Raw genomic sequence first — 12,752 nt, 5'->3', positions numbered from 1 at the left:
GGCTCATTTACCATTCTTTGAACATGATTTACACCTTCTTGCTTTTGCACCTTAGCTTATTTTCAACTGCAAACCTCCTTCTCCAGCTATTAGGGGTGTAATCCAAAAGATATCTTCCTTATGACAGATTTCTTAATAACTTCAGTCAAAGTAACTCCTACCTCTTTGGAATAGCTATACGACTTTGTTCTATGATCTTCTGCTTCATTATTTTTATTCCACACAGTGTATGGAAAGAACATGGGCTTTGAAGTTGTACAGGCGTGATTCAGTACTCTTCCCTAGTCTAAATTATGTCACTTTTCTAAAGATTGGCATGTCAGTTAACTACTGCTGTGTAACAAATCACCCCAAAACTCAGTGTCTTAAAACAGTACGGATTTCTTCTTGCTCTTCAGTCTATGAGTAAGCTAGGTGGTTCTTGTGGTCTTGGCTGCACTTACTTATGTATCTGCAATGAGACTTGTATCAAGGAGGCAGCTTTACTGGTCTTGGCTGGAGTCTTTCATGTATTTGGTGGTTGGCTAGCAATAGATGATGTAGAGAAGTCTCAGGACCACTAGACTTTTTCCACATAATTTCTCATCCTCCATTAAGCTAACCTGAGCTTTCTCCATATGGCAGTGAGCATTCCAAGAGAGAGCAAGTGGTTTTCTTAGAGCCTAAGCTCAGAAATGACAGTCACTTCTACCACATTCTGTTGGGCAAAAACTAATCATAAGGGAAGTTCAGATTCAAGTGGTAGGAAATAGAGTCTGCCTCTTAAAGGGAGGAGCTGCCAAAATCAGCATAATGGGAATATCTACATTTCAGAGCTGTTAAGAAATAGGATATCTGAATGAAAAGTACGTAGCAAATGCTTTAAATATATATGTATACTCAACATGCTAAGTTACATGTTCCTTACACATATCAGCCTGCCATACCCTACACAAAGTCCACAAGAAATACCAAATGAATGGATTATAGAAATATATAATTTAGAAGACTTTCTGAAAAAGATTTTTAAAAAACATTTTAATAAAAATATGCAATTAAATAGATACACTATTGCCTCAAAATTATATTTAACTCAAGTTTGTAAAATATATAGCAAAATAAAAATTGATGCTAAAAGTCATGACAACTTTAACCATTTTTCTTTAAATTTCTGTTTCCTAATTTATATTTTTATGTCATATAAAAAGTGGGAATTTTGAAAGGAGGTATTTGATCATTTTCAATATATAATTTGATCAGGACCATTATTTTTGGCAATAGATTTTCTTTTATGGGAAGAAAATAGAGTATATAAATTCTGCATCACATGCTGGGAGAAAATCAGTATGGCTACACACTTCTCATGCTTCAAAGATTTTTACTATAATAGAAATCTACAGGAACATAACACCTTCGAACTTCACTGCCTCAATGTGTCTTAGACAGACATGGTGAGAATGCATTCTCGTGAGTTTTACTTGCTGAAATAAAGCACACATTGTGTTTAGTAGCCAAACAAATGTGCTGACTTTACTTACAGTTTTAGAAACCACCTTATTTTGTCAAAGAGCTTTGAAACAATAATCTGAAAAAACTAGTATTTCCAAGAGAAAATTGAATATACATGTGTTTATATATGTAGTAAAATTCAGGGCCCAGATTTGACTCATATAAAAATGAATAAAATTTCTCTCATTCAGTAAGAAAATACAATCCCCTATGATAATGAAACTTCCCTAATTAATCTCCTTTTACAGATTTATATGTTTCTATAGAACCCTGAGCAGGCACTTCAGTGTTTCTAACATTTGACTGACATTTTAGCTTTTATACAGGTCAAGGGCAATTTTCATACATGTAAAAAAAAATGCAAGTTTGAATGTTCTATATACAATATTTAAGCTTTTAAAATTAGTGTTTCAAAGTTATGAAGTGGTTCAAAAAACTCAGACAACAATGTTGAATAATATAATAAAAATCATGTGCTCGGCACCTAGCTTTACCATATTCTCACATTATTCCATATTTGCTTTAGTTATACTTGGGGTTTTCTCTAAAATTTTTCATATTTCCATTACCTTCATTCCTTCCCACAGGTAATCTACTCTCATTAACTCAACGTGTATCATTTATAGTTAGGTTTTCTAATATTTCCATTTGTATTTGTCTCTAAACAATATGATTTTGCAGAATTTTACACTATATAAATGATATATTATAGGTAGGTATTATTTTTCAAATTGCTTTGGGAGCTTTTTCCATATTAATATGTGTTGCTCAGGTTTGTCTGCATTATTTTTGTAACATTCTATTTTATGACTATATCGCATTATTTATTCTCCTGTTGATGGACACTGCAATTGTTTCTAATTCCTTCCCTTTTCAAACAATGCTGCCAAAAGGTCTAGGACATATCTCCTTTTGTACACATAGAAGAGTTTCTCTGCTAGAAAATGAGCTGCTGAGTTATGGGGAATATACTCCTTCAACTTGACTAGATATTACCAGTTCACAATTCATTTGCTGTGGTTGAGAGTTCCCATTCTCCACATTTTTCTTTCTATAATAAGTTATGTGCTTTCTTATTATCATATAATAACACCTGTAATGTGTCTCTTAACTCAGACCTCAGTGTAGTACTCAACTATGTAGTTGCCATACTCCTCATCAAGATCATGGATCATGATTAAACATACCAGTTGGTCTACCATGGTTTGCAGCAAGGAAGACGTTTATTTTGTGAGAGGAAGAAATTGGGAATGTTGAGAATGGGACCTCTCTCTGCTCCCATATGGAAGGAATGTTTGATTGGTTAAAGACTGACTATAGCCAGATGAATCCTCTGCAAATAAACATACGGATCTCACAGGGCAAGGCTCTTGGGATTTTGTAGCCTGGGAATCAGTAGTCAAGCATTCTTACCCCTCCACTCCCAAGTTCTCCTAGAAAGTTTATATTTTGAGAAGCTCCTCTTGTCTTTGGAATGAGACACCTTTGGTACGTGTTGTGTTACAGTCCAGGAGACACCAGATTTTGCCCTCCTATCCCCCAGAAAGTGATAAGTCTATTTTGCCTACTGTTCTGATTTTGATCTTCCAGGTGGCATCAAGTTTGTCTGATATTATAATGATACATTAACCTCTTCAATTCCCAGCAGCCTCATTTATTCCAGGAGAGACAACTGGGAATCAGGGAGGGAAAGCATTTTCTCAGAACAGCAAGAAACTAGCAAACCATAGATTGTAACCCAGTCCTTCTGCTTCTTAGCAAAATGTTCTTTTTCCTATACCATTCTTCCAAAATGACTCCCTTTAGTTGCTGTTGTTTCTCCTCTGAGATTTTATTGGCATTTGCAAAACTGGGTTTTGTAATGTGTTCCTAGAAATAATACTGTGTAAATATGGACTTTAGTCTCAATATTATACAGGTCCTCTGCATTCAGTATTCTACCCCCTGTCGAGTCTTACAGCCACAGAATTTCAAAGCAGGAAAGGATCTTCAAAAAGTTGGCGCAACACTATCAATTTCCAGATAAGACAAAGGTGAAAAATTAAATATAAAGAGGTTATTTGCCCAGTGTCATACTGCTAGCAAGTGGCACTACCACTATCATACTAACTTCTTCTAATTGTAACTGTAAAGGACAAAATAAAACTTAGCTACAAAATCCTATTAAACAGAGATAACTACTATTAAAATATCTTTGTTTCTCCAATCTTAGTATCCATCAGAAAAATTTATAAAAGAGAAATAAAGGGATGCCTTCTCCCTGTATGAATTGTTTATATCTGAACCATAATACATTTTTAATTGAAGACAAAGACAAATCTTTGGGTGTCCAACTTAGGCTGACTTACATTACGGTATGTCACAAGTTAGGCCACGCCTCTGTGTTTTTGCTTATCTGTGTTTTTGCTCCCACTGCCTGTATCCCCTTTTCTCCTTTCACCTCCAATACTCATCATCACCCTGAAGGAAAAAAACCTAACCATATTGCCAGACACAATTTGATTCTCCTCCTGAATTAAGATTTTATTAATTACTCAATAATAATTGACCTCTCCTATCTTTGTAACACATTGTAGCTTGAACTTATACTTGTCATAAAATGAAGCAATTTTTTTTCATCTTTCCAAGTATATGTCTGTACCTTGGGATTACAGACTAATTCATCTTTCTTTCCTCAGTACTTAGCAGGATAGGTGTTCTGTGAATATTTGTTAAGGAAGGAGAAAAAGAGAGAAGGAAGGAAAGAAGGATGGACTCTGATAAACTGGAGCCAGACTCTGGTAAGGGACAATAGCCTTTCAGCAAGAGAATTGTTTTTATGAGTAGAAGGAATTGGTCTGAAAAGACATGGACCCCTTTCAGTGTTTTTATTTGTATCCCTTCTAACCCAGGTAGGATTGTGTATATGTCCAGAGAGAATAAAAAGGGCTGTGTGTCAATTGAAAGGTCTGTTTCACTAGACTCAGTAATGACTTGGGACCCAAATAACTCTGCTGTAGAACACTTCTTTTTACAAATGAATATAACATACTTCACAAGTGCAGAAGTACTTGCATATTGGCAGCAGTAATACTGGCTTATGCCATCATAGATCACTGGACATGATGCCGTTAAAATAAGGGCAAAACAGTTTCGGAGCAGCTGCTGAGAAATCCCTATTATACTAGCAACCTTGGCTGTGACATTAGCAAATCTTGAGAGTGGCTGGTTTTTAATAAATTGTGGCGGTAAAAATGGTCTGATTCTAAGGCCAGTGAGAGGTATCTCTGCTTAGACCAGAGATGTGTCATCTTGGAGCAGCATTTCTGTAGAATTTTTGAGGCTGGTGGTTGTGGAATCCTGACTCAGTTAACAGAAATGAATTAGCTAATTAATTTCTTCACAAATTCATTCATCATATATTTGCCTAGTGCCTTACCTCTATGTAAGTCATAGTCCTAAGTTTTTGCAAGTGCTGGACACACACTAGGGGACAAAACATCTGAATTTTCTTACCTAGTGGAACTAAAATTTTAGGAGGAGGAGATAGGAAATAAACAAGTAGATGAGTAAATAAGTAATGGAATTTTAGGTATTCATACACAGCATGGGAAAGAAAGGAATCAAGAATGACTTCTAGGTTTTGGAGAATGGTTATGCCATTTACTGAAATGTAGTCATTTTGTGATTTTTTAGTGAGCAAAACCAAGTGTTTGGTTTTGAACATGTAAATTTGAGATGCTGACTTGATATTAATGGAAATGTTGATTAAGCAGTGGAATATAGGAGTCTGGAGCTTGATGCCCAGCAATGAATCTCCACTGCAACAAGCATGGAATTAGGGATAGGAGCATTGGTAGTGCAGCCTGGAGCAATACATATAGGCTGACAGCAAGCGGCTGCCTGGACTGATTCATAATCCGTATGTCCCCATCTCTTGTGTGTTCCCATATATGTTTGAGGATGGTTACTCTGAAAGGAAAGGACCTAGAATTGTTGAGGAGTATGTGGAAGCTTGAAGCAAGATTTGAGTGCTAATGTTGATGTGCTCACATTGATACCTACAAATTAGTAAGGTATGGCATATTCCCATAATAGATGTACATGCAGAGTGCTATGTAATTGTTTAACAGTGTCCCAATGTGATTATTTACTCTCACTATATAATTCACAATGAACATTTATTAATGTCAACAGACTAGTGGTGTTACATCAGTGGAGATGGGTGACAAAATGGGAGGGTACTGGATTTGGAACCAGTGTAAGTAATCTTCCTTCAATGAAGAACTTGTTGCCTCAGCTGCTGGGAGTCCTACTGGCAGACAATCCTCAGCTGTCACCACCTTCAGGGGTTGCTTCAGTTGCAGAGAACCATGTTTCCCCAGTTCACGCCCCTTCCCAGGGTGGCCCACACCCAATGTGGAGAGTCCATGTAGGCAGACCACGGAGAGAGCTATGGCTGAGAAGCCCAAATGGCTCTCACACTGGATGCTAGAGCCTTCCCAGCCCAGGCATCAAACATGTGAGTCAAGCCTTAGAGGTGACCTAGCCCCAGCCATCACCTGATTGCAACTGCTTGAGAGACCCCAGGTGAGCATTGACTAGCTGATCCTAGTCAACCCTCGGGTGAGCAAAGAAATGAGCGCTATTATTTTAAGCCACTGTTTTAGGGTGGTTTGTTCACAGCTACAGATAACTGCAATTATGATTAAATTATTTTACTTCTTTCAGCCTCAATTCCTCTATCTATGGTATGGGAATAATTTTATTAAAACTTCCTGAACCTAACTCATGAGCATGTTGTGGAAATAACTTTAATAGTAATGTAAACTAGGCATTAGAGGAGCAACTTACTATAATTATCACCGTAAATCATCATTAACTTGGAAGGGACTGTGCAGAATACCAAAAAAGCAGGGCTCTTAATTTCAAGGAGCAATGATATCACCTTTCAGTTCACAATCATTTGTCCTAACCACACAAACATTTGTGGCATTATCTATGGAATTTTTTTTAATATAAATAAAGGATCTGGAATGGGAGGGGTGGAATGGAAATCAAGAAGTGGACTTAAAAACGATAATGTAACATTTACTTTTGTTTAGCCCCTCTGTATAGCTCAGATCAGCAGGCTATTTTCAAGCGTATTTGTAGAAGGCACAATTTTGTCCACTCCAGCTTCAAACCTGGAAACTCGGCACTTAACAGTTAGCCTCTTTTACACTCACTAAACACGGCCTGCCCCGCACCCCGTCTTCTCTTTGTTTTCTTCCCCTATATAATTTGAATGCCTATATCTCCAACTAGATATGTCTTTAAAGAAACAGATCCAGAGATTTCTTTTTGTAGTTGTGCCCTAAGAGTAACTATCATAGCACTTCGTAAATAGCAGATACCTAACACATGTTTTCAAAATAGATAAATATAAAATCCAACAGTGCAAATATAATTTGAAAGATAATAAAGGATCCGTGAGTACTTACTACTAAGATGCTTTCCATTTAATTGAAAGTGGAAAATTCAACTATCAGTTTAACCTATTTCTTTTCTTTTTTGATTTTCTAGATTCCAAGATTTTCCCCTAGTTGCTAGTACAGCCTGCCAAATAGTCCAGTTCTCCCCTTCTCCTTGTGCCTTTCCAGGCACATTTTGAGATTGCATTTCCTGAGCCCCTTGTCATAAATAGCTGTGGTGAATTGTGAGTGTAAGTGACGTGTGTCCCTTTGGATGGAGCATTTTAAATTCTGGTTCTAGGCACTTCCAGAGCTCTTGTTCCCTCTAGCAGGTATCTACAAGATTCTAGGTAATGGCTGCTCCATTAGGCTGGCTTCCTTACTGACTATGAAAAGAAGAAATGCCTCCTCCCTCTGCAATGGATATGTAGTATGAACAAGAAATAAGTCGTTGTTTTTAAGCCCTTGGTAATTTTTAGTTTTTTTCCCCTCAGCATAATTTCCTGATAGAGCCATTCTGATAGAGCACCTAACGCTTAGTGACCAGAACTGATTGATGGGTTTGGCAAAGCCTGAGAGCAGAAGAATCACAGCTCAGGTATTTCTTTCCTTTCCAGTTCTTTGTCAGTGGAATATAAATCGGTTTAGTAATTCAGCACTTAACTTGAGATGCCAACTTGTTACCGTAGAGACCACGAGTCAGCGCTTCTAATAACTGAATCATAGGCACACTTTAGGCTTTCCAAACTCTACATTAAATTCTGTTAAAATAGCCTATAGTATCCCAAATTTTATCTGGCATTATCTTAGGTGGATTCCCCAAAGAGTAGACTGAGACAGAGATATGTGTGCAGTAGGTTTATTTGGGAGTGCTGTGCAGAACACCTGTGACCTAGTGCAGAAAGCAGAATTGGCCAGATGGAGAAGCCGCACTGCGATGCAGTCACAAGGCTTCAACTGATGGCATGGGGAGCTCTTCAGATGGCCCTTTATAGTTGTCCTGGTTGAAGCAAAGGGGTTTTTGTGTCCCTGCATCAAGTCATTGGATATGGGCCAACACAGAAGAGGAGGTGTAACTTTCAGCTGGGCAACTTCCTTCTGTGGAGGACAATGCTGGGGAAGAGGCTCAGCTGTAAGCAATCTGCAGCCAACACTCCTGGCAACTGGAGGATCTCATACCTCTACCCGAAGGAGGATTCTGCGTGGTATGGCACAGACCCGCTATAAGAGTGGTATAAATTGCTAGTAAAATTATTGGAAGCCTGTACAGGGTTATCTCCTATCAAAGCCATTACCTCCTTGTATTGTCCCCAAATGATCTGTCCACTTGGACTGTTGTTTCCCTACCTCCAACTGTCAAAGGCATATTTTTCCTTAAGGATTCAGCTCAAATACCGTCTAGGAAAATCCTCTGAGGATGTATCTCTTGATGATGTCCACAGCCATGATTTTTTTCTTCTTTTGGGCTTCCCTGGGACTCTGCACCAATCCTGTGTTACAAGTTTGCCTTATATGAGGAAAAGGTCCTTTAAGTGAATGACTGTAGGGTTGCTTCTCAAGCAAGGCATAGAGAAACTAGGATGGAAGATGGTGGGGTCGGGGGGAATAACAGGAGGGATTCCGATGCGACACTCTAGTGCCATTTGTTTTTCTGGGGTCCCACACAGATGACACTATGCCTGTGAGTCCCAGACTATCTTGTTGACCCATTTTGTGTCTTGTAAGTTAGAGTCTTCTCTCTTTTCACCATATTCTATTGATTGTTTCCCCAATATTATTCTTAAAGTTCTAGTCAAGGATTGTTTAAATGTTCCATTCTTGACTTGGCCTTATTTCAGAGCCTTAAAGGGAGAACAGATCATTTCAATTCCTTCTCAGGCTTTCTGTCCCCACTCCCCATCCGACTCTATCCGCACCCACAGCTGAATCCTGCATGGTGGTTGTGCTACTACTTATTGAGGTATTTGTCGGAGGGAGAGGGAAATGTCAGAGAGTAAAAGTCTGGGCTGTTAGGTCTAACTGTTATTTTACAAGTAAAAATCCTACCTACAGAGTCAACCTCTGATAATCTGTTTTAATTTTTATTTTGCAGGAAAGCAATTTCTTTATACTTTGAATTAAAATCATTCATATACCTATTTTATTTCCTCATTAGACCTTAATTTATTTGAGATAAAGAATAAATTTAAGAAAATCATCAGAAGCCTTAATTTCCCCATTTGCAAAATGAGTGGCTATAATTCTTCCAGGGCCCTTCCCTCTGTAGAAGTTGCTGATTTGATGTGAGTCAGCCTAAAATGATAGGATGTCACAATTCTAGAAGAGTTGAGAATACCTTATTCTCCAGTTTCCATATTAGTTTGCTGGCAGATATGCTGCCTACATCTTTTTGTTACTGTCAAGTAAAATAACTGCTCTGGAATAGAGGGCGAGAATAACACAAAGAAAGTAAAACAAAGAAATTTCACAACAGCCATCATCAGGAATTCAGGGGCAATTTGACTTACAGCAGCTTGAAATTTTAAAAGAAAAACAGAAAATGCAGTCTGTTTTTTCATTTGCTTTCTGTTTCTTCTTTAAACAAGCATACTCTATCTCCCCAAAGATTTTCCCCTAGAAAGAAAACACATTGCACAGCTTGACCTCTAATTTAAATCATAATTAAGCTTCCAGTTAATCCCCCAGTGTTCCTTTAAATCCCCTTATCCTCTTAAACAGCATGACCCCAGTTTTATTTTCCCCAGACATAAAATGCTGAATTATAGCTTATTTATGAGTTTCATGAATAAGACTAATTTGATTGCCGTTTGCAGAGAAATTCTCACCAGGTTATTACATTTCTAGATCCCATTAACTAATAAAAATATACAAAATAAAAATTATTCTAAATTAGTCTTCCAAGCAGAATCGCTGGCAACATTTCTTTCTATACAAAGAAGGCGTGGGGCTTCCCTGGTGGCGCAGTGGTTGAGAATCTGCCTGCCAATGCAGGGGACACGGGTTTGAGCCCTGGTCTGGGAAGATCCCACATGCCATGGAGCAACTGGGCCCGTGAGCCACAATTACTGAGCCTGCGCATCTGGAGCCTGTGCTCCGCAACAAGAGAGGCCGCGATAGTGAGAGGCCCGCGCACCGCGATGAAGAGGGGCCCCCGCTTGCCGCAACTGGAGAAAGCCCTCGCACAGAAACGAAGACCCAACACAGCCATAAATAATAAATAAGAAGACGCCACCAACCAGCCCAATTAGGAAACTTTCCTCCTGTTGTCCCTGCTCAGCACTACTACCTATGCTAAATCCAACCTATTTTTTATTTTACGGGTCAAAAGAGCAGGACTGAGGAAAGTATATGGCGCTGAGAGCTCCGTGAAACCAAAAGCTGTAATGTTCATATCATGATAGATTCCTCAGCCTTATGAATGTCACAGTGGTCGCTGGTGGTATTACACAAAAAGAACACTGCAAGCTGAAAAAAATTTTCAGTGTTAGATCAATGAAATAATCACCACTCTTAACTTGCTGAATCTTATAATATTGACTAGTTTGTGGATTATGTCATATAATTCAATATTTTCCAAGTCTTTATTTTTTAAATCTATTCTTTCCCTTTACCTTGATCAGAAAGCAGCAGATGAATCTCCTAAATTTATTCATATTCAACCAATATTGTCTACTATGTGCTATGTCACAAAGATATGTCACAATAGCAATATAGGTCAGAAGAAAAGTCTGGATAAAGGGTTAAGGGATTACATTAGAGGATGCAAATAAATCATCCAGAAATGGATAAGATTTGGGGTTACAAGTATCAGTAGAAATACACATGGGGGTAGATATGGAGAAGGGATAAGCATTTCAAGTTCAGCATGGGCAAAGATACAAAGAAGATAACAAAGAAGAGAACATCAATATTTCAGGGATGACAAAAAGTTCTTTAAGATGGCACATAGGGGCTTCCCAGGTGGCGCAGTGGTTGAGAGTCCGTCTGCCGATGCGGGGGACACGGGTTCGTGCCCTGCTCCGGGAAGATCCCACATGCCGCGGAGCGGCTGGGCCCGTGGGCCATGGCTGCTGAGCCTGTGCGTCCGGAGCCTGTGCTCCGCAACGGGAGAGGCCACAGCAGTGATAGGCCCGCGTACCGCAAAAAAAAAAAAAGATGGCACATAAAATGCTCCATAATCTGGCTTCTGTGTATCTCCTACACTAAATCTTGCTACTTCTTGCCTCATACATTATGTTTATCTTCTATGCCCTTGCCTGTGCAATCTATTCTGTTTATAATGCCTTTCAGTCTTCCTCTGGTTAATGTCTTTATACATGTCATCTCTATTCAACTATGGACTCCCTTGAGGACAAGCCCACATCTTATTCATCTTTGTATCCCAGAACATAGTACAATTCTCAGAATAAGGTAGGCATTCTATAAATGCCTATTGAATTCATACATTCATTCATCTATCCATTTAAAAAGTTATCGAACACTTTTTTTTTTTGTCATTGGTTGGTGCTTGGTTTACAGTAGTGAACAACAAATGACATGGTAATCTAAGGAAGAAGCTGCAGGAGATGAGTCTAGGAAAGCAGGTTGAGAATAAATTATGAAAGGCCAGGCATGCCACCTTAAAGAGGTTAGAATTAATTCTGTAGGCAATTTTCACCACGTTTATACAGAGTAAAGAGATATCATATTTCTGATACAGAAACATATATAGCTTGTAGGACATTAGAGAGGGCAGAGACTGGTGGCTAAGTATTGTTGAAGTAGAAATTTAAGTAGGAATTTGAATAATGTAACAGAGAGGAAACGTTGATTACAGAGGGGCAGATCTTGTGGGAAAAAAACCTAAGAGTGAAATCTAGTAAGAATTGAGTTGGTAGTAAAAGGAAACCAATAGAGGAAGGTCAAGCAGATGTTGTGGATTTGAAATAAAAAGTAATAAGGGACCACTGTGAGAGGGAGAACAATGAAATGAGAATGATATTTGAGAAAGGGGAATGAATAATCCTCCCATAATGGAAGGGGTGTGGCAAAGCAGAAAAGCAATGAGATGAGTAGCGTTGGCTATTAACCAGTGTGGAAGTGATAAAAGCCAAGGAGAACTGGAAAAACTGAAAAAATGTGAAATAAGTACATAGACACTGGATTTTATGAGTAGTGCATGAAAATATTTTCTTAAGCGCTAGTACCAGACATCTTTCTCTGTTTTTTAGGAAAAGCTAATTTGAATGTGGAATGTGAGAATCTGAAAGCAAGGTTCAGCAGGAGCAAAACAAAGATCCTTGATGTGCTTCATAAAAGGTCAATGGGAAGACCTCCTCTAGCCTGGCTGACTAAAATTCCCTTTATAAACTCACAGGAATACTGGGTAAAACATAACTATTGGCATGTAAACCATATATCAAGCACGGTAACAAAAAACAAAAAACACTTAGAAAATCCTAAGTGCCAGAGACAATTTGAAGAGCAGGCACTGACAGGCAGCCCTCCAACATTTATTTTACACTTGGCTATAGAGCTCAGAAGCCAGTGGCTGGGCTCTAATGCACAAGCACTGGCCCTTGAGCTTCACTGAGTCAGAGAAGCTGGAACTAGGCCCTTAGGTAAAACCTGGAGCCTTAAAGATCTGCCAGTCATTGGGATTGGAAAAACTCCACCTACTAGCTTGGGTAAGAGGCAAGGAAATTTGTTCTTTGCCTGGAGCTTTGGATAGGGGAATAAAACCAAAGATGACTCCTGAGCAATCAAAACCCCAGACCTGCAACAGATATAAATTTACAATATCTGTATTATTCAGGAACCACAAACTGAGAAACAATCATTTACAAATGTACC

The sequence above is a fragment of the Globicephala melas genome, chromosome 6 (genome assembly GCF_963455315.2).
Source record: "Globicephala melas chromosome 6, mGloMel1.2, whole genome shotgun sequence".
Classification (NCBI taxonomy): domain Eukaryota; kingdom Metazoa; phylum Chordata; class Mammalia; order Artiodactyla; family Delphinidae; genus Globicephala; species Globicephala melas.
The sequence above is the reverse complement of the archived record's forward strand: the minus strand, read 5'-3'. Positions refer to the sequence as shown.